A 27,513-nucleotide genomic window follows, 5' to 3' on the forward strand; every position below is an offset into this window, starting at 1 on the left:
TTTCAATTCAATTTAATAAACATTTATTAAGCACCCACCATATGCCAGGCATATTTATAATTAAATGATACAGAGTTTCGGAGAACAAAGCAGAAGTCTTGTCATGTGCCAAGCAATGAAAGGACACTTGTTTGTTGTGGTTTTTATATCACAAGCTAAATTATCACCCTAATAAATAGAATGACGATACCTTACGGGTTTGTACTTTTAAATCCATTATTTCATTTGGTCCTTCAAAACCCCTTTGTGAGATACATGAAACAGGAATTTTTATTGTGATTTGATAAGTAAAGAAGTTGAGATACCAAGAGTTCAAGTGGCTTTCCCAAGCAAGGAGAGGTTTGATATTTTTCCTGTATGGAAACATATACTTTCCAAAGTGGAAGCTAATTGGAAAATTAATTATTAGCTAAGTCTAATTAAATTCACATATATAACACTAGGTATAATTCCTCTTAAACTGAAAATTGGGACCCCACTATTTGCGACAGGTTCCCAGCAAGACGACTGATTATAAGCAGCTGTAGTGCTCTGATAGAAAAGGTTAGCAATCTCCACTATACTCATAATGAAAAAAGAGTTAGATTTCTTAGTGAATGAAAAAAGAGAACCTATTTCTTTGATCATGATTATAAAAAAAATAACCAGCTTGGCTCTAACTGACCTTATTTATTTACTGATTAAGAAGACATGCTAGGGTCACATGATCAAACAAGATGGAGGACTTGACATTTTTTTCTGACACTCACAATCTCTCATACCTCTTCATAACAGAAATTACATATTTAGAAGTCTCCAAGGTCCACAATGGAAGGTTAGGTTTAACCTAACCAAAGGAAGGTTAAAAATCTCATGAATTAATTCCTATCTTGAGATCACTCAGCATTTCCTACCCCACCAACCACCATGCTACTAGCAGCAAAGCTAAACTAGCATACGAGACCTATCATCTTTTAACAAAATGTAACCTTGCACCCTGAGTCCCCTCCATCTTTCCAGTGCTATAGAGATCTGAGCTCCAAACTGCAGAAATTTGCTGAGACCTCAGTAGTTAGCATTGTGGCAGCATGCAGTGCTTCCAAAGATCTCTGCAGGAAGGCAGAAGAACAGAGGGAACAGTGTGGGACACATGTCTGAACTTGAAGTAGAATTCAACCTCCATACTTGATTCCCCTCAGAGTCTCAGAAATCCAAAGTCCAAATGATAGGAATCATCTCTGTCTCTAGACCCTTTGAGATCCAGCTCTCAGGAAAGCCATCATTAGAGGGGAGGGAGTCAGAAAGTGAGCAAAATGAGAAGGTAATAGGAAAAAGCTGAAATTACCAAAGATCCCAGAAGGAAGAAAACTCAAAGACTTTGAACGTAAGCAGATAAATCAACACGGAAAATGGAAGTAGCAAAAGACCATATGACTCCAGATCTAGTAAAAGATTTCAGGCATGTGTGAATAAATACTGCAAAACAGGAAAATGACCCAGCATTCAAAGAGAGAGGAATTTGGGGAGAATATGAACCACAACACTATTTCTGAGTCGTTTTAAAAGAGAAATGAGAATTGTATGAGCTTAACCTATAGGCTTCACAGCAGAAATAATTGACAGAATAGAAAAACTTGAATCTGCAATGACAACTCTCACATAGAAGCAAAAGGGGAGACCACTGATTGGGAAAGTAAGTACATAGAAAAGAAGGATAATCTAGAAAAAGAGAAGTAAAAGGAAATAACATAAACATTTGTATTCAAACAAAACATACTGATTGATCTTGAAGACAGGTTATGTAGAGAAAGTCTAAGGATCACAAGTCTCCCAGAGGAATACAACAAGTCATAAAAGCTCAACACTATAACGCAAGAAATAATGCAAGAAAACTTCCCAGAACTTTTGAGCACAGGAAATGAAATACCAATTGAAAGAATGAATAGATTGCCTCCAGCAAACCAACCAACCAACCCAAAACTCAAGGCAGCAAGCTTCAAGACATATAGTGGTTAAACTGAACAATTCAATGAAAAAACAAATTCTGTAGGTGACCAGGAAAAGTCCTTCAAAGACAAAGGAAAGGAAGTTCAAAGAACAATAGATTATTTTACATCTACTGGAAAATTTAGGAGGGAATATAATACTGTGTCCTAAGTAAAAATGGAGCCCAGGTGGCATCCCAGTATGACCTTCCCTGCAAATCTGAGTTGAACCACAAATCAGGAGTGTTATCCTTTGATTTGGCAAAGAAACAGGAGACACCCATTGTATCATCTGACATACTAAGTGATTCATAGGATAATACTGAACCTTGAATAAAATGGGTAGAGGTAATGGACCAAGTTGTCATGTTGCCATAATGTTGCTGTTTGTAAAGTTTTCCTGTGTAGGGATATCCATTCTCCCAAGCACATCAAGCCTAAGTTCCAAGATTTTTTTGATTGCTCTCTGCCATTCTATAAACAGTCTGGGAGTGTTTGCTATCCATTTGGGCCCCATTCATATCCTTCAAATGTTGTTGCAGCTTCAATTCAATTCAATCAATATTCATAAGGTACCGATTTTATGCCAGGCGCTGTGCTAGTTATAGGGATACAAAATGGAAATTAACACATTCCTTATCCTCAATGAAATTGTAATTTAATTGTACATTGTGCATGTATTTTTCAATCATCTAAGAAATCTGATTAAATGATCCAATTAGTTTCTCACTTTCATGCCTGGTCATTTTAATCCCGACCCTCTCACCCCAATTTCAACAACCAAAAGGGACCTCATACTAAGGTATTAAGCCATCTAATCAATGTAGACTCACATTTTCTAATAAGCATGCAACTTAATAGTAGGTATTTTCAGTACTTTCTAAATTTTAATGCCATGAAATAAAACTCCAATTGCCCCATCCCAATTCAATCGCTGTTCCTATTTATTTCCTATTACTTCATATTTGTGTCTCTGTTCTATAATAGATGAAGCATTTATTAGACACTGCCTGTGTGCAAAACACTATGCTAAATGTTTTGGGTACAAACAAAAAGGAAAGTCAGTCCTAGTTGTGTGACCCTCAACAAGTCACTTAACCCTGTTTGCCTCAGTTTCCTCATCTGTAAAAGAAGCTAAAGAAAGAAATGGCAAAGCACTCCAGTATCTTTGTCAAGAAAACCCCAAATGAGGTCATGAAGAGTAGGACACAACTGAAAATAACTCAAACACAACAACTACTTCTGCAGATAATACAGTCATGGGTACTAAAGATCCAGGAAAAAAAGTTCTTGCTACCAAAGTCCTTAGTATTCTTAAATGGTTCAAAATCAGAAACCAATGTCACTTTATCCATGGAAAAAACATTAAAGGAAGAGGCATCATCATCTGCTTTGGACCATGGAATTTTTCCATCTAATTTGCAACTGAATCCTTCCCCATAGGTTATCTCCTCCATTAGGTGACTGTATCACTTGCAAGAACAGTTGTTGTTTTTGAGTTATTTTCAGTTGTGTCCTACTCTTCATGACCCCATTTGGGGTTTCCTTGGCAAAGATACTGGAGTGGTTTGCCATTTCCTTCTTTAGCTCCTTTTATAGATGAGAAAACCGAGGTAAACAGGGTTAAGTGACTTACTGAGGGTCACACAACTAGTAAGTGTCTGAGGCCACATCTGAACTCAGGTTTTCCTGACTACAAGCCAGTACTTGATCCACTGAGTCACCTAGCTGCCCAATAGGAACAGTTGCCAGGTCATACCTCAAAGTGGGTTACTTCCTAGGAAGACTGCTGCAGACATGGGGTTGGAATCATTGATATTCCTAAGGCTTTCAGGTTCAGGACCCTAGACTGTCTCCATCAGAGCCCAAGAGAATCTGGTGGTCTAGGTAGTGATGGGTAGCACATGCTGCCTTCTGTCTCTCTCTCTCTCTCTGGGTACCTTACTACTTCAGATAGGCTGGTTTGTTTACACCATAGTGGCAATTGGTTGGCAGTTGATGCAGATGGCTGGCTCCTCTGCAGTGGTGGCTTCTCTGGATGATGTCTGTGAGGGTGGGACTAGAAGTGGGATTGGTGGTCTGGGGAGGGCCGTGTGACTACTCCCAAGGCTACTGTGCTTATGTGTCTTTTTAGTCTTTTCAGTCATGTCCAACTCCTCCTTTGGGGTTTTCTTGGCAAAAATTTGGTCACTGGTGCAGCTGCTGCTGGTGGTGATGAAGATGGTGGGCCCCTTGTCCACAGTGATATATTTATTCTCTCCATAATGGCTGTGGGAGGAAGAGGGGAGGGTTCTATGTTTGAGAGACATTGCTATCCACAAGACTCTCAGATTCAGGATCCTGTGCTTTCTCCATCAGGGTCAAAGGGGAGATGTTGTCTAAGGTAGTGGTGAGTTTGGTTTGACTTGCCTGGCACATTCTGCCCCCCTCTCCCTCATGGACCCTGGCTGTTTTATCTAGTTTGGAATGCCTGCTATCCCTTTCCTAAACTGTAATCTTCATATTAAGAGGTTAATAAATAGTTATTGAATTAATGGATGAGACTTAAATAGAGATAATGTTTGTGAAAACACTTATGTTTTCATATAAATTGTGTTAGAACTTAATCCACAGGAATATTAGGTACAGTGGCATGAACTCTGGGTGCCCAATGTTTGATGAGGAGTCTAAAAAATCACTTCCACAATTTTAGTCCCAATATTTCCGAGACAGCTCTTTGCCTAGTTTCAGACAGGTGTATAAACAAAAGATTGGCTTCTGTGAACTTTATTCTAGCATAATTAGTTTGAATTTCAAGAGAGTGGAGCTGGAGCTAAAAAGAGAAGCTGTGTTTTCTCTCTGTTCAAATTAAAGTGGAGCTAGGACTGTGGAATGGCCAGGTGTCTGACTGATTGCTTGGAAGGAAGTTTTGAAGAAGAAATAGGCCTTGCATCTTCTCTCAAATATTATGACATAAGGAACAAGGAAGATTTCCTAGGAAGTAAGAATCACACAGTTTGGTCCCCCAGGGACAAAGTTGAATTCTCTTCTAATTAGAGTACCCCTAAATCCAGGCAAGTGCAGAATGCTGGGTTATTAAAGGTCATGAGGATTAGATGATTTCCAATGTAAGTGGAAGTTTTAAGTAATTCAGGGTCTCAGAGCTCTCAGGTAAGAAGCTAAGAGGCATCATGGCACAGTACACTGTGCTCTGGAGTCAGAGGACCTGGGCTCAGATTTCATCTTTGATACTCGCAGCTAGTGACTGTGCAAATTGTTTAACTTCCCTGGGCCTTGGGTTCTGGACCAGAGAGCCTCTTAGGCTTCTTCCAGCTATAGCTCTACGGTGTCCCTGAGCCTCAGTTTACTCCTCTGTAAAAAGAGGTGTTTGGGTCAGATGGCCTTTGAAGTCCCTCCCTACACAAAGTACAGGGTGTCCCAAAAGTCTTAGTGTGATTGCACTAAGACTTTTGGGACATGATGTGTACCCTACGTGCTTTATCCTCTCACAATAACTACATCTGGGGCATCTTTTCTTCCTTTGGTTGTTGTTCTCCTAAGTCATGCTCAGACTTAACTCTGCACCTACTGAGATAGCCTAGTAAGAAACACCTGAACAGAACCCTCCTACTCAGCACTTTCCCACGTTAACTGGACTTAAATAGTTCCACCCTGGAAATGTTTTCTCTTTAACTATGTATACAAAATACCTTTTATTATATGAGAAAAATGCTTGAGTGAAAGATCTGGACTGTGAAAAGCAGCCAAGGATTTCTGGTAAGAGTGGAAATGCTACAGATGTACAAATATATCCCTCTGTGGTGGCCCAGTGATGAACCAAACGGGGGAGCTGTGATATGGGGTGGGATGTGGGGTGTGGGACTGAGAAAAGACTGAGTGAGCTGGACTGAATCACAGCACATTAGAGCTGATTCAGTGATCCAACTCCTTTATTTCACTCATGAGGCCTAGAAATTTATTACAGGGGTAGCGAAGCTGCAGCCTTGAGGCCTTCACAGTGAAGTTTGGATTCAGTCAAAGGGACCACACTTGAGGACCTAGAGGACCACATGTGGCCTTGAGGCTGCAGCTTCCCCACTCCTGGAGACTAATTGTAGGCTGGGATATTTCTGCACTCACACTTCTCCAAGAAACTGAGATTGTAGGAGTATAACTGAGCTTCAAAAATTCCTGATAAATGGTCTTATTTCAAATACCACCAGGCAGATACTATGTGCACTAGAATTCTCTTCCTCCTCATTGCTGTTTCCCGGTTTCCCCGGCTTGTTTCAAGTCTTGGCTAGAATTTCCCTTAGTTGTTTGCATGTTGTCTTTCTCCATTAGACTATGAGTTCCTTGAAAGCAGGAACTCTTCTTTGGTCCTTCCTTTGTATCCCCAGCTTCTAGTACAGGGTCTCACACATAGTAGGCACTTAATAAATGTTGTTGACTTGATTCGACTTGTGTACATATACGGAGGCATCTAGGTGACATAGTCACTTAACCTTTCTCAGTTTCAATTTTCTCACTTATCAGATGAGGATGATAATAGCACCTGCCTCCCTGGGTTGTGTGGCACAAATGAGATAGCATAGGGAAGGCCCTTTGCAAACCTTGAAGTACAAATGCTGGCTAGCATAATCCTTTTGTGTTGTTGCTGAGGCTAAAAACTGACTCTATCCAGATAAATCCCGGTCCTATCCTACTCCTCTCCATCCGACTGATGTTTGTGGCTCTTGATCTGTGAGAAAAACCTGAAGGCAGCAGAGAGAGTGAAATGGAGCAGGAGAAAATCCCTTCTGTGGACCTTAGGCTTCCATAACCCCAAATAAACTAGAACCACCCAGGATGGAGTAATTCCCTGCAAAATTCACTATCTCAAGCCAAACAGGCTTTTAAGCACGAATTGCTGAAAAATAAAATGATTTTACTGACTCCTTTCTGTTCAGGGTCGTGTTTGAAGAGGCTTCATCTGAGAGAAGGAGCCTTGGGAGAGAACTCTTGTGTATCAGAGGTAGTCTTTCAATTAAGTGAAGAACAACGAAGGCTTTGGCTCTGATCGGTGCAATCAGGCAGCAAGCACAACTTCCTCCATGCCTAGACCGCTCCTTCCTCTGCCTAAATATTGAAATGTTTTTAAAAATTAATTCCATTAACCAAACATTTATTATGGAATTGTTGTGTTCAAGTTATTATGCTGGGGATTGTGTGACTACCATTAATAAGCTTTATTTATAGAAGGCTAAGTCATTAGAAACAGTTAGGTATTTACCCAGGTGACCTTGGGCAAGTCATTTTAAAAAACTTCCTTGGTCTTCACTTTCCTTTTCTGCAAAATGAAGAGTATAGACTACATGAGCTCTTAGATATTTTCCAGTTCTAGGTCTATTATGATTCTTCTCAAAAATACTGCTTTCAGCCGCATCAGCCAATTAAGGCAGCAGGACAGAGATTTTATGTCTCTACTGGATTTCAAATCTAACTTCCTGCAGGCCCCGGAGCACTGTAGAATGTGGAGGAAGAATTCAGTATGAACTTGTCCAGATTTCCTGGAAGTCCAGGCTTGCCTTTTATTCACTGATAGTCTGTGGGACCTCTAGGACTTTTCCTCTGTCATATATTTAAAATCTGAACCCAAAGGTAAAAGTTTTGCATACTATTTATTATTCAGCATTGTGCTGATAAATGCTTAAAAGCATTCTCTTTGGAAGAAAACAAAATTCCCTTTACTGGATGATTAACATTTTTTTATCTCTTTCTTCAGTCTACACTCTTCCCAGGTCGATATTATTGGGATGGTAAAATGGGCCATTTTTTTTCTCATGTCTTACCTGGCTCTTAGTCATTGAATGGGTGTTACCTCAGAAAACTGAGACCTGGGAAAGACCTTCATTTAGAAAGGTCCACATCACCCACTGCATCCCAGGCCATCACTTGGTCATCTTTGATGACTCTGAAGGAGAGAGTGAGGCAGATGACTTTGTGTAGCTCTGCCTCACCTAAATCCTGTTCACCATGAAAGTCAAGACATCAGCCTCACAATGTCATTGGTCCTTATTAGGAATAGACAAACAGTGACACATCAGAGGTATCAAACACAGGCTGGGTGACTCAACTGTCATGCCCTCAAGTACGGCACAAACCAGATTAAAATGTAATTGGGAAATGTTTAACAAAAAAATAAAATTGAATAGAGTACAGATAATGTTAATATGTGGTTTTCTAAGTCAATAGGTGGCCTGCATGGATTTTTATGTATGGTTTAGGGTTTAGTGGCTGCTGTTTCCATTTGAATTTGATATCACTGATCTAAGTAGTCAATCAACAAAGAAGTCAATCAAGGCTTGATTTGTAACATTTACAGATTTCCGAGGTACGAATATTCACGTTGAAAAATTTAACAATCATGGTCCATTCTTGAGTTGGCTCCAATATGTCCTTGCCATTACCCTTTATTAATTTCAAAATAGTTTGAGTGCCATTGAGAGAGTTGGGCTCTGATCTCCAATGTCGCTTCTCATTTTATGCACTCCTTTATGAATCTCTGTGAGAAGCTGTATTGGGGTGGGAAGCACACTGGATTTAGAATCAGAGGATCCAGATTAAAATCCAACCTCATTTTAGATTGTTGAAGGAAAAGACCCTGGGAAGAAGCCAACATGAAAGGAGTTGGATGTGTCCATCACATCCCTGTCCCCTGCCTTCTATGCTAGAGACTTTGGGGAGCTTCTTGGGTTAGAGCTGTAACGCTGTCCTGGTTGATCTGAGTTACCTTGGTTCCAGTGGGAGAGCTCCTTCACTCTGTTGATATATACTCTCCTAAATTTACTTTCTCTGATTTCTGTTTTGCCATTGAATTGGATAAATGGCTTTCTTCAATAAAAACTCCTATTTGTGATCTGGCCGTAGGAAAGTCATTTGACTTATTTGAGCCTCAGTTTCCACAACTCAAAATAAAGGGATTGTACTCTATATCTTCTAAAGTTATTTCTTCTAAAATCTATGAACTTTGACTCTGAGACAGAGCAAGGGTTATTTGGGAAGGATTTAGGACTTGCTTAAAGTTCTATGAGCAGGCAAAGGGCTTTTGATTAACTCTCATACCTTTCTTCTCTAAAGAAAGGTTGGAAACATTTCTCAGCCCTCAGAAATGGTCACCCTTGCCAGACTGAAGGTGACAAAACACTGAACTTGGAATCAGGAAAATTGTATTTTGAATTTCTTAAACACTTTGAATCTGTTTCTTCATCTATAAAATGGTAATAATCATACTTTTTCTTCTTGTGATAGAGCACAAACAGCAATTCTTTATTTTCTTTCTTTTTTAGGTAAATAGTATTTTATTTTTTCTAGTTATGTATAAAGATAGTTTTCAACATTCATTTTTAAAAATAAGATTTTGAGTTTCAAACTTTTTCTCCCTGTCATCCACTCTCCCCAAGACAGCAAGCAATCTGACATAGATCATACGTGTACAATCATGTAAGCAGATTTCCACAGTAGTCATGTTGAGAAAGAAGAAACAGAGCAAAAGAGAAAAAAACAACAAAAAAGTGAAAATAGTGTGCTTTGATTTGCATTCAGACTTCATAGTTCTTTCTCTGCATGTGTATAGCATCCTCCATCATGAATCTTTTGGAATTGTCTTGAATCGTTGTATTGAGAACAGCTATATCTACCATAGCAGATCATTGAACAATGTACAATGTTCTCCTGGTTCTGCTCATTTCACTCAGCATCAGTTCATATAAGTCTTTCCAGGTTTTTCTGAAGTCTGCCTACTCATCATTCCTTATAGCACACTACTATTCCATTCCATTAATATATCACAACTTGTTCAGTCATTCCCCAATTGATGGGCATTTCCTTAGTTTCTAATTCTTTGCCACCACAAAAGGGGCTGTTATAAATACTTTTTTGTACATTTAGATCCTTTCCTCTTTTTTGTGATTTCTTTGGTGGTGGTTTTGCTGTATCAAAGGATATGCACAACTTGACTGACCTTTGGACAAATAACATCTAGATTTACCTTTCTTCCTCCCTGATGCACCAAACCAAATCCCCAGAGAATTTTGATGGACTGGTGAGTAGGAGAACAGATTCTCTCCACGACACCTAAGTTACTCCTAAGGCTGTATTATAAATTAAATTAAGGTAAACTAAGGCACAAAATTTTGAGTATTTTCAATTTATTGGCATGGCTGACAATTACCAATAAAATGGTTCTTTCAGCTCTTCAGTCAGCTAAAAGACCACAAAGTAGGGCTTACCAGCCTCTCCGTCTAGTTTTGGGATGTACAAGAGAATAAATAGGATACATCACAGAAAAACAATATGATTAGATGGAAGTCAGGAATGAAGGTCTAGCAACAACCCCTCTCCATCTTGTTGAATGGAAAGTTCACTGGTGATGTCCACCTATGAACACTGTACATAGTAACAACAACATTGTGCAATGATCTGCTGTGGTAGACATAGCTGTTCTCAGTAGTACAATGATCCAGGACAGTTCCAAAAGACTCATGATGGAGAATGCTATACACATCCCAAAAGCCAGTTAGTGTCATAACAGCAAGAGACCAGCCTTTCTTGAAGGACGGTCAGTGGTGCAGAGATAATAAACCAGACTCCCTGGCATCCATCTGCACCCTTTAAAGACAAATTTCTTTTAATTGTATCAGGGCAGCTCCTGGCACAAAGACAATGGTTTTCTTTCAATTAAAGTCATTTATAGGGAAATTTAATTTGTTAAACTTAACTCAGAGAGGAAAGCTGAACTTCTAGACTCACGAACTTCTGAGCTTAAATTAGAGAAAAAACGTGATTGAGGCAGTTGTAGAATACATCACAGAATGGAATCAAATCTAAAACACAAAATCAATATTGGATTTTCTCAGCTGTCATGGCATATTGGGGTTAAGGATTAAGGTCCTCTTTTGCTCCATTTTGTGCAATTTTCTTGATTATGAAACTGCATTGATGTGTGGATGTTGAATTGTTCATCCTAGGGGAGGGGAGGACATAGATTAATAGGTAGGTAGCCAGAGTGTTGGGGTTGGAAGCTCAATTCCGTGTGGACAGTCTCGGGCATGTAAAGGTGGGAACTTCTAAATCTTAGAGCTCTCACGAGACCCCCCCAGGAAACGGCTGGGAATCGAGGTGAACCAAGCTATCTCGTGTATTTCCGCCTCTTCCCATGAGAAACGTGATGGGAGAGAGATCTCCCCGCCCTCGAGATGTCCCAGATTGGAGCACACCTAGTTACCTAACAGCACGGTATTTAGATGCAAACTATGCTGCTGGAGAGTTAAGTAGGATCAGGGAAGCCTGAAAGCTCTCTTAGCACGTGAGGAGCCAAAGAGGACACAAGGCTCCGCTTTTCCTCTTCTCCTTCTCTCCCCTCCCCCTCTCTCCCCGCTTGTACTTCTACTTCCAATCTCTTATTGTAAGATCTTTGCCTCCTTGGGAGATTCTTCTATCCCTCCTAAGGAAGAAATCCCCTGCACTTGTAACCGAGACCCTGAAATAAAGCTCAACCCTTGTTCAACTCTGGAACGTCCTTTCTCTCATACGAGCATCCGGTTTGGCCAACCAAAGACCTCGGGAGGTGAGGTAAAAAGACTCGGGTAGCCCACAGGCCTCTAGGCCTGGCACCAGAGTCAGAAAGTACTTTACCTTTTACTCCAGTCATATATATATATATATATATATAGGGGGGGTGGTGTTGGGGGGATAGACTTGTGGGGTTCAATGTGATTGGGAAGAAGAGTGGTCAAGAGGGACTAACTATCTTTTGGGATGGTTGTAAGGGTGTTGTTTTCTGACCCATGAAGTTTTATATAAATATATAAATACCACTGTCACAGAGATCAATAACCTGGGGACACCAATATATTTTTAAAAAAATAAATCTTTTTTTTTAAACTTCCTTTGGAACTGACATTTCTTCTGAAGCTGGAACCCATTATGAGCATTTACTTGTACTGTGTGGCAAGTGTCCTGAGGAGATTGCAAGAGTTTGGCAGTCAATAATGGAGAGCATGGGGAGTAGTCTTGGCTACCCTTGGCCATCTTTCCCCCAACCACACACACACACACACACACACGCACACACACGCACACACACACATACACTATACTCCTGAGACTGCTTAGTGGACCCTATTATAGAAGCTTTAAACAAGTGAGGAAAGGTGTAAAGAAATGAAATATGAATGTTAATGAGAGGGTTTTGAATGAACAGAACTGAAAGAGAAACATCTGTAAAAAGCAAAATTTGTATATAAGTTCTATGGAAGAGTAAGGTAGAACAATATTTCTGGTGCTGCTAACTATAGGGACTAAACCAAGGAAGGAGAAAGCTAACACTTCCAGGTGGCTGAGAAAATCATTATGTTAAGGTTCCAGCCTTATAAAGTGGTCCTGATAGTAGGATGAAGCAGACTTGAGAAGGATCTCAGCCTTCATTTTCTTTGACTTCTCTTTTCATAATGCTGACCACGCCTTCCTCTGCTTTTTGTCTTTGAGAAGAACAGACATTCTTCTTGGGCAGCTGGGTGGTGCAGTGGATAGAGTTCTGAGACTGGAGTCAGGAATACTCATCTTCCTGAGGTCAAATCTAGCCCCAGACACTTATTAGCCATGTGACAACAGGCAAGTCACTTAACCCTGCTTGCCTCAGTTTTCCTCATCTGTACAAATAAGCTGGAGAAAGAAATGGTAAATCACCTAGTGTCTTTGTCAAGAAATCCCCACATGGGGTCGTGTTGGACATGACTGAAAAGGACTGAACAACAACATATCACTTCTCTCTCAAACTCTAGTTTTGCTTCACCAAAAAAAAAAAAAAAATCACAAAAAATAGATGCCTGCTATGTGTCTATATCTGTATGCCCTAGTCATGTAGGCATGAGTATTCCCCCTACCACACTGAGCCCCACAAGTCTATATTGAGACTCAGTAAGTCTAAAGTGGATCCCCTCCTCTTCCCCACATATAACTCCTCCTCTCCTAAGTCTTTCTTTCTCTCTTTCTCTCTCCCTCCCTCCCTACTTTTCTTTCTTTTTCTTTCTTTCTTTCTCTCTTTCTCTCTTTCTTTCTTTCTTTCTTTCTTTCTTTCTTTCTTTCTTTCTTTCTTTCTTCCTTTCTTTCTTTCTTGTTGTGGTTACTACTACCTTCTCAAGCCTTCTTCCACCTGCTCAAAATTCAATCAATTATCCAGAACTGGTGATTCTACCTCCATAGCATTTCTAGTATCTTTCTCCCTCTCTCATTTACGTAACTATCACCCTAGTCCAGTGTATCATCCCTTTGGACTTGGACAATGGTAATAGCCTCTTTGTTTTCAATATCTCCCTTCTCTGGTGCATCCTCTACACATCTGTCCAAATCAATGCTTATTGATTGACTGACATGTCTTAGTTCTGTAAAGGTCACTCAAAAATCTTTAGTGGCTTTCCATTACCTTTAGCACAAAATGTAAATTCTTCAGCCTAGCATTTAATGTCCTACGTAGTTTGGATCCTACCTACCTTTCCAGCCTCACTTCAAAATACTCCCCTTCATATACTTTGACTTCCCATTAAACTGAGCCACTAGCTGGTCCCTGAATTTGACATTCTATCTCTCATCTCTGAGCATTTGCAGAAGCCACCTTCCATAATGACTAAAAGGCCTAGAGAAGTCAATTGATGTAAAAAATTTGCTTGGTTCTTCAAGTTATTGTTAAATTTTGGTCCCTTTAGCGTTAAAATACTCCTATTTTTTTCTTTCAGAATCCAGATCTTCTCATCCAGACTCAGTATGGCTATCATCTCCTCTGTGGCCTTCTCTAACCCTCTCAGTTGTGATTTCTTCTCTCTCCTTTAATTTCCTTCTCTTTTCTTATTTCTCTACACATTATGTCCCCATAGGAGAATGCAAGCCATTTGAAAGAAAGTACAATTTTATTTTTTCTTTGTATCCACAAAGATAATGCTTTGTGCTTTGTAGGAAGAAGACACATAATACATATTTGGAATGGAATAAACATTTAAACAATTTATTGTTGAATAGAATTGTGTGTATGGTATATTTGCATCAGTTTGTTTTAAGGAAGGCAGTGTGCTAGAGAGAAGGGATTTGCATGGGATTCAGGAGCCCAGGTTGTCTTACGAATTGGTTGTTTGATAAGTTAATTGTCCTCTCTGGGCTTCAGTTTGTAAAATTTGGGAATTGAATTATGTTACTCTTAAAGTTCCTGCCAGCTCTAAATCCTATGAGAATGGAATGCAAAACTCCGTAGGAATGGGTCTGTGGGCAAACTGTTTGTTTCTTCTGTTTTGTTTTGTTTTCTGGTAGGTTACCACAAGAATGGTCAAGTCTTTATCACAATTATATTTGAATTTAGAGTTTTGGCCCAGTTCTTACCTTTCCAGTCTTCATCCTTACCCTGAGTAAGCCACTGAAACATGTTTGCCTCAGTTTTCTCATCTATAAAAGGAGTTAGAGAATAAAATATCAAATCACTCCACTATCTTTTTTAAGAAAACCCAGAGTCAGATGTGAATGAAAATGACTGAACAGCAAACGAGGATGTGATGCCATCCTGGGGCGTGGACAGCTTTAGAGCAGCATGTCCGTGGTCTGTGCTTTATTGTCCATTACATGGGGGTATGAAGTCAACATCAGATAGAAGCAGGCAGAGAGATGGGAGGCATGAACTCTAGGAACACCATGGGGCTTGTATAGGAAGTCTTTCACTTCTATTGTAGTTCTAGGGGGTGGGTCACAGATATAAGGATCCCAGCAGCCCCACACAACATATACCAGTGTAAAGCAGGCAGTGATGGGGACTGTAAGATTCCATCTGGAATGGCCACTTTAAGTCGTGAGACTATTGAGTTTACCTTAGGATTTTATTCCTGAAAGAGAGTACAGTGAAGGGGTCACCTGAGAGGACCTTAAGGATCATCTATTGCTTCTCCCTGAAGCCAGTTAACAATAAAGGCACTGAAGGACAGAAAGGTGAACTAACTTTTAAAAGATGAGTAAGTGTCAGGGATGGATCTAGAACACTTACTGTTTGACATTTTTGTTGTACGGTCACGGCTGACTCTTTGTGACCCCATTTGGGGTTCTCTTGGCAAAGATGCTGGAGTGGTTTGCCATTTCCTTCTCCAATTCATTGAGGCAAAGAGGGTTAAGTGACTTGCCCAGAGTCACACAGCTAAAAAGTATCTGAAGCCGTATTTGAACTCAGGTCCTTTTGACTTCAGCCCTGGTGCTCTATCCACTGGGTCACCCAGCTGCCCCTGACATTTTGACATTCATATAACACTTTTAAGTTTGCAAAAAGCTTTGCATACAAGAGCTCATTTGGGTCTCACAACAATCCTGTGAGTTAAGGGCTTTAAGTTTTTCTTATGCCCATTTTACAGATGAAGAGTTTGAGACCTGGAGAAAGTAAGTAACTTGCTCATGGTCACATGCTAAAAACTGTCAGAGCCTGGAACTGAAGTCAGATCTTTCTGACTCCGGAGTCTGGCCCTTCATCGACTATATTGCAATGACTTATGCCACATTCTACTTAGGATGGTAGAATAATACAGAGTTGGAAGGGACCTTAGAGGTATTCTGATGTACCCATTCAACCCCACAATAGAAGATGCTGCCTCATGCAACATCTTTTGTCAGTCAGTCATTTTTCAGTTGTGTCTGCCTTTCCCATTTGCAGTTCTCTTGGCAAAGATCCCTTCTCTAGCTCATTTACAGATGATGAAACTGAAGCAAACAGGGTTAAGTGACTTGCCCAGGGTCACATCTAATAAATGTCTGCGGCCAAATTTGAACTCAGAAAATGAGTCTTCTCAACTCCAGACTTGGCATTCTATGCACTGTGCCAACATCTTTATCTTCCTTAATGAACTGGGTGGGAAATGGCTTAGAACCTTAACTGTCTGAGACATGTGAGAATATGTTCCCTTACTGGGGCTTCATTGTCAGGTTGGGAGAGACACAAGCAAGTCTCTACAGATTGGTCCTAGAAGTGGGTCTTGAATGTTTTCAGTAGTGAAATAAGAAGTGTACTCTTCTCCAATGATTGGGAATGCAGGATTGAAATTTAAAATTGTAACCCAAGTAGCCAGAAGTCAATAGAATGAGGTCCCTTAAGGCACATTACAACCCAGAGTGGTATCCAGAGTCCTGGGTTTATCAGAAGATCTAGGGTTGTGTCTCAGGTCTATGACTTTTCTCCTGTGCAGCTTAGGCAAGTCACAGGACCTCTGGGCCTTAATTTCCTCTTCTGCACTGGTTGAGCTGGATTGGAGTTCTTAGCCTTTTTGTGTGACTTTGGCCCCTTTGGTATCTGTGGAGGCCCATGGATGTCCTCAGAATAATATGTTTAAATAAATGGAAAGAAATGTTAAATATCAGTTAGAGGGTAGAGAAAATAAAGATAACAGATAACATAGATGAAAATAAAGATTTTCCCATCCATGTTCCTGGACCCCTGAAATCTATCTTGGGACACTTCAGTGACAAACCCCTGGACTAGATGACCTCTAAAGTCCTCTCTAGTTCTCAATCTTGTGACGCCATGTTCTCTAGGCATGACAGCTATTAATAGCAGTCACATTCCCTGGGTTTATTTGTTAAAGGCCAGGTCTTATTCTCCCTATATAATCTTCTCCCTGTTCCCCTGAGATGAATGCAATCACTTCCTCAAATTACCTCAGAGCACTTTGTCTGGACCTTTCCTTTGCCCCTCATTACATTCCTATTGTGTGCGAATCTTTGCTTGTGACCCTCCTGAGTCCCCTTTGTTGGTGTTCAGTCATTTCAGTCATACCTGAGTCTTTATGACCCTATTTGGGATTTTCTTGGCAAAGACACTAAAGTAGTTGGCTATTTCTTTCTTCAGCTTATTTTATAAAAGAGGAAACTGAGGCAAACATGGTTAAGAGACTTGCCCAGGGTCACACAGTTGATGTCTGAGGCCAGATTTGAACTCAGGAAGATGAGTCTTCTTGGCTCCAGACTCTGGGCACCGTATTCACTGAACCATCTAGCTGCTGCTTAAACTCACTATTAAATTGGTTATTTCTTTGAGGTCAAGAACTGTGTGCTTCTTCAATTCTGTCTCCCCAGACTCCAGCACAGCTCTTTGTACACACCACATCAGGAGTACTTAACAGTATGTACATATGTGTATGTGCACGTGTGTGTGTGTGTGTGATGGGCCCCACTGGCAGTTCACTGAAAGTTATAGATATGTTCTTAGAATAATATTTTCAAATACTTAAAATGAAACACATAGGATCATAAAGGAAACTGATTATATTGGAATAACCATTAAAATGTACAAACAAAGTAGTTCACAGATCCCAAGGTAAGGTGTTTAGCTGAATTTAGGCTATCTTGAGAAGCAATTTTATCCACTGTCTAAGGTACTCCTGCACTTGGCTAATTTCTGAAGGCTCAGTCTTGGCCAGTTTGCTCAGTTACATGAGCTAGTACACAGTTCCTGAAAGCAGCACCAGAGGGCATGCGGTGCTTCCTTTCCACTGATTTTTCAAACTCGCCTGGGTTTCTAGGTTTGTGATTTAACACTATGTATGAAATGAACAACTGCGGTGTAGAGCTAGCCGGGTGTCTGGTCAAAGTGCCGAATGAAAGCAAGGGCCTGGAGTGATCCACATTTCCTAAATTGATGCATGGGGGACTGTGGGCAGTGAGTAACACATCTATAAATGGATCGTGGCAAGAAATAAACATCACATGCTTTTCAGCCTGGACTAACGGGGAGATATCGGCACAAGGAGAAATATTCAACACATCCTCTCGTCGTCAGCAAAATGCAGATATCCCAAGTATGGCTCAGACGTCGAATCTCTGTGTGTTTAGGGTTTTAGTGCATGGGTCAAATGCCATTAGCAGAATACCTTGGATTTCCCCATATGTCTGTACATGCCATTCCAAAACAGAATAGCATGCACACAAGAATCTGACAGCTGTGGCCCCTGCAGTAAAGCTGCCTTCCTAAAGGGCACATGAGGAAAGAGCTTTCTGCTTAAATGCGCTCGCACTCAAACAACAAGTGTGGCTTACGGGATGGGACAATTTTAGATCTCCATTTCAAGTTCTTCCCTTTTCAATGAGATCGGTCAAAACTAGAGTTCTGAGCCTAGGACTGTCCGTCTTTCTTTAGCTCATGTGTTGTCTCTTTCAAGGTTGGCAAGGGGCAAATGTTGAGCATCATCTTATCCTCCTTGGTACGTGGGGTAAAGGCAGAAGGAATAAGTAAGCTATTGTAAGAGTATGCAAAAATCTCAGACACAAAGATCTCTTGGGCATCTCTTGGGGCATTTGAATTGAGAGCAAAGTTCTGTCTACATTTCTGGAAGCTGCAGCCCATCTTAGACTTACAACTAACAATTCTGACTTCTGGAATAAACTTCACAGCATGTTCAAAGATTGTAGGGGGAACTAGGAAGAGACAGAAAGGATCTCATCTTAGGTAAAAGAAATGTAGCTTCTTATTTTACCTAATTATTTTTATTAATCAGATTGTTCCAGAACCTTTTACATTTCATTCCCTAGGGACAAAGCCCTGGCTGCCCCACACTAGTTATGGGGCTATCATGTAGTGTCTGAATCCAAGTGTACTTAGTAGTCAACTGCATGAAGGTTTCTACAGTTCTTTGCTGAAACTATTGCAGTACAAAACACTTGTCCCTTCATAATCCAATCAGGTAGGCAGTGCATTTTTATTTTTTAGATGAGGCAAATAAGACTCAGGGAGTTAACAGGGAGGTTAGGGGACTAGCCCATCAACATGCACTCAGCCATTAATTATGGGATCTGGGCTTTAAGCCCTGATCTGACTCCAAGACCATTCCTTTTTTAACTGCTCCTTTCCCTAGTCTCCCTTCAATATTCCGGAGGGAGCACAGCTAACGTTCTCCTGTTCTAAAAGAGATCCCAGAGACGAGCAATAATAATAATGCTTCAGGCAAGGGAAGGCATAACGTGCAGAAATCTTCATTTGACACAGTGATCCATGGACGCTACCGTCTTCCTGTATTCTTTTTTACATATGGTTGCACAGATTAATGTTCCAATGGAAAATACAGCAATGCAGAGATAGCATATGAATTTTAGAAGGATCTATGTAGTATGTCATGGTGTGACTGTTGGATCCAGAGTGAGCAAAGATGTGAGCTCAAATCCCACCTCTGATGCCAATTTGTTGGGTGACTCAGTTTCTTTATTGAGAAAATGGGCATAATAATACTTATAGACTCAATTTCACAGGGTTATGGTGAGGTTCAAATGAGGAAGGGAGCAGTAGGCAAACCTTAGGAATGCTACATAAACATCAATTATTCCTTTTATCATTATTATTTGTACTGAAACTGATTTCATTGATATAGAGAACTCCTACTGAGGAAACTCTTTCTCCCAGTGAAGATCAGCACTTGTTCTACAGCCCATAGTTTTATAGAGTTGCTTCAGGAACTGAGAAGTTAGGTGACTTGTCCAGGGTCACACAGCCCATGTGGATCAGAATCAGGCTTTGAACTCATCTTCTAGGCTCCAACAGCTCTCCACCCACTACAATTAGCTGTCTCTCATTACTGGTCCTGCTGTTTTTATAGTCACCCAGTATAACTGTGTGTTAACAGAGCTAGGGAACATAGACAATGGATAGTATTCTTTTTAGGAAGAATTCATTTGCAGTTTCTCCCTTTTGCAGGAAAGATTGAACAGCTGGTTTTCTGGGTAGTATTTCCCTGTCCAGGGATCACTCATAAACATCCTGCAAATCCAACCTAAAAGAAATTGCTTCTGCTGATGATCAGTGGAGCAGTGGGCACCTCATTGTCAAAAAAGCTGCTTGGGTCGTATTTTCCGGAGACAGAGACAGAGAAAGAAAGAAGGAGGGAAGGAGAGAGAGGATATGTAATTGGAGTTAAAAATTTTCCCCACCCATTAACAGACCTCAGGTGGGGCTATTCAGGGCAGTTTGATTGGGGAGGCTTGTTTTATATGAAGGCCCACACTTTTTGTTAATTGCTAATGAAGCACTGGGTCACCAAGGTCTTGCCCTCAAGCTCTGAAAAATGTACATATACTCTGAGGTGAGGTTTTGCTTTGGGGCACAAATCACTGGAAGAGTGTTTGTGTAATTAGGCCTGAGAGACTCTGGGTAGTTATTAAAGAGGCCCTTGGCTTTGAAAATCCAGATGTTGGTGCTTCTGTCTCTGGTAACGATGTATGTATTGTCTGTGGTCAGACAATTGGAAGCCTTGTCTGTGGGTCTTTCTGTCTGTAATTTCTGCTTGTGATTTCTTCTTGTATTTTCTCTGAATTTCAGGGTGTTGACTTTTCCCCTTGAACTTAAGTGAATCATATATGTGCTTGATTAAGTAAGATTGTTTACCCCTTTTGAGTTTGCTTTTCCTAGAAAAGCAGATCTAAGAACCTGTGCAGCAGGCCCTCCTGTGTATGCTGGGGTGCTTACTGTTACAGGACAAAGAGGGGAGGAGGGAGAGAGACAGAATACCAGAAACAGAGAGAAGGAGGGAGGAAAGGACAGAGAGGGAGAGGGAGACGGAGAGGAGGAAAGGAGGAAGGGAAAGAGAGATAGAGAGACAGAGGCAGAAAGATGGAGGAAAGAAGGGATGGGGAAAGAGAGAGGAGAAAAATGATGGGGTGGAGAGAAAGGAAGCAGGGAAGGAAAGGGAGAGATGTTTGCCAGATACTGCTAAGTAGGTCACCTTAGCAGCAAATATTGTTGCTTGCACACTGACCACATGTGCAGCATCACTAGGGCAAAAGACAGGATACAGACGTTGAGGAGGTAATGGCATATCAGCTCTAGCATATTTTATTGGTGAGTTGATCGTGATGATGTTCTGGTCTGTCTGGGCATGACTTTAAAGAGTGGGGACCCACTGTCCTGGATGCAGAATATCTTCATTCCTAGCATAGACTGGAATGATGGAGATAATATCTGTTCAGAAATTTTCTTAGGAATTATAAAGACAAAATATATCTATATTACACATGGAGGAACACTTGTTTCTAGAACATGGCTTGCTTGGACTGAAGATGGACGATTTCTGGTGAAATGAAGCTACCAAAACGTGAGGACTGGAGTCCGTGGCAGGATTTCCCCAGGAGGACTGGTATTGAAGGGTCTGTTTCCAGTTGTACAAAGGAATCAATACTGCCAAGATTTTCTTTCTGGAGGCTTTCTACCTGTGGGCTCAGATCGGTGCCTGGCACAAATTAGATTTGTAATCAATGCTAGTTGACTGATGAATCGACAGCTTGAACTTAGTCCTTCGGTGTTTGGAGGCACACTGAAACATTTATTTAACAATCATTCTGTATAAGAAACACCCCAAACACAGAAATAAACAATATGATCCCTGCTCTGAAGTAGCCTACACACTACTATGAGGCCATATCATACATAGTTTGTTGTTTGTACCTGTGACTTCATCATTATTATAAACTGTGGGGAACACCCAATATAGATGGGCAACTTTTCTGATGTGTGTGTGCGTGTATTTGTGTAGTCTCTAAGAGTTGAGATGCTAAGTGAATTACTCAGCATTATACACCTCGTGTCAGAGGCGCTTCTTAGACTGAGGTCTTTCTGCCTCAGTGGCAGTCTATCCACTACACTGAGCTGCCTTTATGTTACGTGGTATTTTACATGCATGATCTCCTTTTATCCTCACACTTCCCTATAAGATAGGTAGTTCAAGAAAGATTCTCTTCATAGGTTTGTATAATCAAGGATTACAGACATGAAAGATACCTTAAAGCAGGGGTGGGGAATATGGATTTGTTCTGTGAAGTATGGATTCAGTGAAAGGGCTGCTCTTGAGGACCTAGAGGGCCTCATGTAGCCTCAAGGCCACAGATTACCCACCCCTGCCTTAGAGATTCCCTAGTTCAGTGGTTTTTAACCTGGGGTGTGTGAGCTGTAGAAAAAATATTGACAACTGTATTTTGATACAATTAGTTTTCTTTATAATCTCATGTCTGCTGTCTTATATATTTAAAAACACTTTTCTCTGGAACGTATAGGCTTTGCCTAACTGCAAAAGGGGTCCATGACTCCAAAATGGTTAACACCTCCTGGTCTTGTCCAAGTCTTTCATTTTTGCATGAGAAAACTGAGACTAAAAGGGACATGTTCCCACTATGAGGGCAAGTCCCAAAGCTGGCCTGTGGCAGACGCAGGACCCCAAAGCAAGGGTGCCTAACTCCAAATCTAGGGGGATTGCTACCATATTAGTGAGTAACACATAGAGCTCTGGGCCCTTTTGCTTTAGAGCTACCGTCCATATTTTGCCCAAGGAATCCAAGTGCGCAATAGGCCAGCTTGGGCCCAGCTATGGCAGTGGGCCTTTCTGTTCATGCTTCAAACTCCACCTTGAACAACAGCCTTTGGGTACCTGCTCATTGTCTATGTTCCCATACTGACCAGGATGATCGTTTGGGGCTTTAATGGTCTCTCTGATTGGCTTACTTTTCATTCTTCTTCAGCCAGTGACAATAAGGTGAGAAGATATTGAGTATATTATATAGCCTTCTTAGTGCAATCCTGACTGATGAATGAAATAGAGATTAACTTTTTGCAAAGCATGACAATATTTTTATTTTGTAATTTGATATTTTATTTTTTCTCAATTACATGTAAAAAATCTAACGTTCTTTTTTTCAAATTTTGAGTTCCAAGCTCTCTCTTTCCATCCCCTTATCCCCATTGAGAAGAAAAATTTTGATATAGATTATATATGGGTAGTCATGCAAAAAACATTTCCATGTAAGACATGCTGTGAAAGAAAACAGACAAAAAAAAGAGAAATAACGAGAGCAAAGTATCTTAGATCTGCATCTAGGCTCTACCAGTTTTTTCTTTAGAGATGGGCAGCATCTTTTAGCATGACAATCTTTAGACTAGTGATGCGATCAAGCATCTTCTTGGATTGAAGGTGTGGGAAGGACCCTATTCCATCAGCAGTCATCAAAGTTGTATCAGAAAGATCATTTCAGATATTTTTGTGTGACTTCCTATGAAGCAGCAGTTGCAGAGTGGATAAAAAGACAGTCTTGCAGCTAGGAAATCCCAGGTTCAAGTATTGCCTTTGACACATAGTGACCATGTGACCCTCATTAAGCCACAACCTCCTCGGTGCTCTGGGTCACTCTTTTATTTTTAAACAGTCCCTATCCTATTCCTGAGACACAAGTGAGGATTATCCTCTGTAATTACCCACATGGAATCCTTTTTCACACATTTATTTATTTTATGCAAGTAAAAACTCTGAGTTTTAAATCATTCCATTATCTGCAATCTATTTAGTTACCTGGATAGATACTGATGATGCAAACCTTCCCGTTGGAGTTCACTTTGTATTGGAGTTGAGGGGATGTTACGTTCTAGGAAAGCTGGAGCTTCAGTTTCTTGTTGTTTCTGACCTGATTTTTTTATGAACTTTCTTCTAAAATAACTTGCGGAAACTAAAAAGAAGTTGTTTGGTTTTTTCTTTTGCAGGGCCTGACTGAAGACTTAAGGAGAAAAAGAAAGGATTCCAATGAATGTAGATCACTAAAATATTTTATATATTTGTATGAAGATTACGAGCTTCCTGAATACCAGAGACTCCAGAAGAAACATTCTATTTATACATTTATATCTTCTCTTTCCTGTTGGCCGCCTTTCTTAATTTAAAATATGCTTATGTCACCTGCAGAGAAAAGTATCCAGGCAAAACCTGTTTGGGGGCAGGGGAGGGGTTGTTTTAAAACAAGTTATGATCTGATGAATGAAAACCCAGAATGTTAAATCATATTCATCCTCATTGGAAATCATATCAACAATTTCTCATGATATTTTAACTATATTTAAAGGAAATAAAATGAATATTAGTTCTCGCACTTGTATAACTACATCAATAAAACTTTTTATGAGCTAAAATAAATGTCAAATAAATATAGAATGTTAATCAAGACCCAGTTAATCTGGTATACTGTCATCATACTTCTCAAGCTGAAATAATGGAATAGAAATATTAGAGAGTAGACAATGCACCTCATTTTTCATGTTAATCAAGGGGGCCACATTTGACGAGACAAAAACGTTAACATTGACCTGAGGAGCTGACAATTCAGTTGATAGCTTTCTAAAAGGAAAGATATTTAGAATGAAAATGGGATAATGATTTATTAAGGATCATAGACCTAGAGCTGGAAGAAACTTAGAGGTCACCTAGGATAATCCCTTTCATTTTACGAAAGAGAAAACTGAGGTCAAGAGAAATTATGAGACATTCCCAAGGTCATACAGCTAGCAAGGTCCAGGTTGGAATTTGAACCCATATCTATCCTCTGTCTCCAAATCTAGTTATCTTTCCACTGCAACATTCAGATAAGGCAATCCAATTTGTCTTTCAGTAGTAGTACTGTCTTTTAGTAGTAGGCTGTAAAACTGGAAATCCTTATGTGACTGATTGATTACAATTACCGACTGATCCATGCCCACTCAAATTCCAGTTGGAAATAGTCAGTTACTAAATGGTAACACTGAACAAGCAATTAGATCTTGCGGAGTTACTCATTTATGTGCTCTGACTACTTGGACAAAATAATGCCTTTACTGAAAATTCAGGTAGGCTGCAGTTGGTTAGTGGTAGTAGCTAACTTGGACGTTAAAGTATCTACTTCTTCATGTAGCCTGCTTCCAATTGTAAAGGGATACAGTATGGTGTTCATGTAGGTTTATACATGTCTACATGAGTCTGTCTAGATTTGGTTTGCAGTGAGACATGAATATGTTATCTCTTTAGCCTTTTCCATCTACCCTTCTCCAGGGGAGACTTTGATTCTTGCCAGGAGGAGAAGCAGAAGATTACGATGAGAGGCTGACCACTACATTCACCTCATTATTAATTAAATCAATCCACATTCCCCCACCTCTCAGTTATTTAAGTTTAGGGGAAATAATTTTTAACTTTAACCTGAGCTTTTAGTCACAAATCCTGAAGAAGGAAGTGATGCCCCAAGCTTTTTAATCCAAGGCTTGACTCCCTTCCCACCAAATGAATACATACAGTAAAAAGTAAATAAATTCATTTATCCAAGCCAATTGCAAATAGGGATCAGAGAAGGTACACAGCTAAGAATGTAGCAGACAATACATAAAATGAATGAGCTCTCTCATTGGGAGCCAGATATCTCAGATCATCCAAGAGTCCCAGATTTCTCTTCAGGGGAAAGTCCCTTTGGAAAGTCTCTAGTGTAATAAGCTGGGAATACGAACATGGTTGAGGTATGGATCACTCCCACAGTCTTTCTCTCTCTTTAGGGGCCTAAATAGAATCTGGAACCATATGTCTTTTCTCTTTCTCTCTGAAGTTCTTGTCAACTCTGCTCCTCATGTAGGCAGGGGCATTGAGTAATCAATATCCACTAATAAGGACAGTCTTATTGCATTGCCAAGGCAATAGTCATAGTGCTGATGGTGACTATGAATATGCTGGTATAGTCCTGAATCACAAAGTATAACAGACTCTCCATATAGAAGGCAGAAGAAAAACATTTAATCAGACCCCAGAAAACCAAATCCCAACCTCAGAAAGCTAAGTCCATCATAGTAACCAAGAAGTCAATACACATTAGGACTGCAGAGGACAAAGCCATTTTGAAGCTCTTCCCTGCTCCTTACAAGCAAATACTCACAGGACTAGCTGTGCCTGCCTATGTACTCTCTCTCCTCTACCCTTAACCATTCTCACCAACTTTCTCCCAGTTCTGCTCCACTCTTCCTGTTCCACCCATTCAGCAAGCTCCTTCTACCACATATGACTTCGGCTTCCATGTAATTTAAGCAGGTCACATGATCCTATTAATGAATGGGAAAGATCTTCCCATTTAATTTACCATTACACTTATGCAAATGGACTTTGAGTTGCAGATTACAAAATAAAGCATGGCATTTACAAACATAAAAATGGAAAGTGCAAATGTAGATGAAATATTATGTTTCCATATAATCAAGACACTGAGTAAGACTAAGTAATTATCATTTTTTGGGTACACCTAATTTCCCCAAACAAAAAACAAATCAATAGAGATGCCCACCAGCAATTATAAGCCCCTGCCATGGTGAGGGCAAAGAACACTAACAGATACTAGAGATGCAAAGATGACATAACACATACTCTCTGACATCAAGGAGTTTATAATCTAGTAAATGATTATTTGTGACTCTCTCAAAGCCTGGCTATCTCACTGACAGGGGTCAGGCAAATTTCCTATGTAGTGGAGAGATTTCAATGGGTAAGGCTCCTGGAGGTTACAAATTCTCTTGTTTGTTTCACATTACATAGGGGAAGCTATAACCTTTCTTGGGATGAACAGTTGTGAATTTGGAAGTTGCTTCTTTTTGTTTTCAAATTTTATGTGATCCTAAAAATTAACATGAGCTTTTAAGAATCTAACATGTATGTAAGACAGTCACTTCATATTTGTTATATGTTATAATTACGACTGGTTTCCAAAGTTGGAAAGAATAACATTGCATAGAATGTCTCTAGATAATTCTCTTAATGAATTGGGTTTCATGCCCATCAACAGAACAGTTCATCAACAAGCATTCATTAAATGCCTACTGTGTTTGAGGTAACAGTGCTAGATGCTAAGTGCTAGGGATATAGAGGGTATAAAGAATGAAAGAACCTCTACTTTCTTTTCATCAATCTAATTCTTAACATTTTCAATATCAGACTTCAAGCTAATTATTGATGTAAAATAATTCTCCATGGGTTCTGTTATACAGCTTAAGGTTAGTGAAGCAATATCAGCTATGTTTTCCTCTTCAGTCCAATAAATCTGAACTAAAACTGTAACAGCTTTTATTTCTATTAAATATTCTTACAAAAGATCTCATCATCTTAAAAAAAAAACCCTACCTTAATTGTCTTGTTGTATTCATGCTAATTAATTATCATAATATCATCAGTTAGCCCCAGTCATAGTTCATATTATTTAATTGTATTGAAGAATTATATTCTTCAGTTATTATGCATGTTCAGTTTAGGAACTGGATTTTGGTTTAAAGTTATTTAAAAGAATCCCCATCTGTTAACATAAGTGGCCGAGTCAGATTTGCAACATGATACTAACCAGTATTAGGATAATTCAAATGGGTTTTGTAAGTTGCTTAATATTCGTGTGCTTTATTTGATTAAAATTCATTTAACAATGAAAGGACAAGATCCATCAAGTCCTATCAGAGGAGTCATATCGCGTTCACATTTCACTCCAAAATAGCTTCTGGAAATATATATGGAGCATATATATGTAGTATATATATACACACATTAGGGTTTTGCCCCCATTTCTATTTCTGTTACCCACAAGTATTTAGCCACTTGCTATGAAGGTCTTGGGAAAATGTAGGAAAAAGCCCAAAGTACAAGTGATCGACATGAAATCAAGTGAAAGAGAAATCTGGAATGTTTCTGGTTTTAGAAAGGAAAGTATAACATTGGGTATTATTTCATAT

General features: G+C 39.9%; 1 protein-coding gene across 1 annotated transcript in view; it reads left to right on the forward strand.

Annotated features, from left to right (window-relative positions):
* The window catches only part of SMPX (small muscle protein X-linked), an 89,712-nt gene extending 62,858 nt beyond the window's left edge, over window positions 1–26,854 (forward strand). The window contains exon 5 of the mRNA XM_072615288.1: window positions 23,503–26,854. The gene's annotated coding sequence lies outside the window, so the exon portion shown is untranslated. The remainder of the gene's footprint in view (window positions 1–23,502) is intronic.
* The last annotated feature ends 659 nt before the right edge of the window (window positions 26,855–27,513 follow it).

This window comes from Notamacropus eugenii, chromosome 5 (assembly GCF_028372415.1).
Source record: "Notamacropus eugenii isolate mMacEug1 chromosome 5, mMacEug1.pri_v2, whole genome shotgun sequence".
Classification (NCBI taxonomy): domain Eukaryota; kingdom Metazoa; phylum Chordata; class Mammalia; order Diprotodontia; family Macropodidae; genus Notamacropus; species Notamacropus eugenii.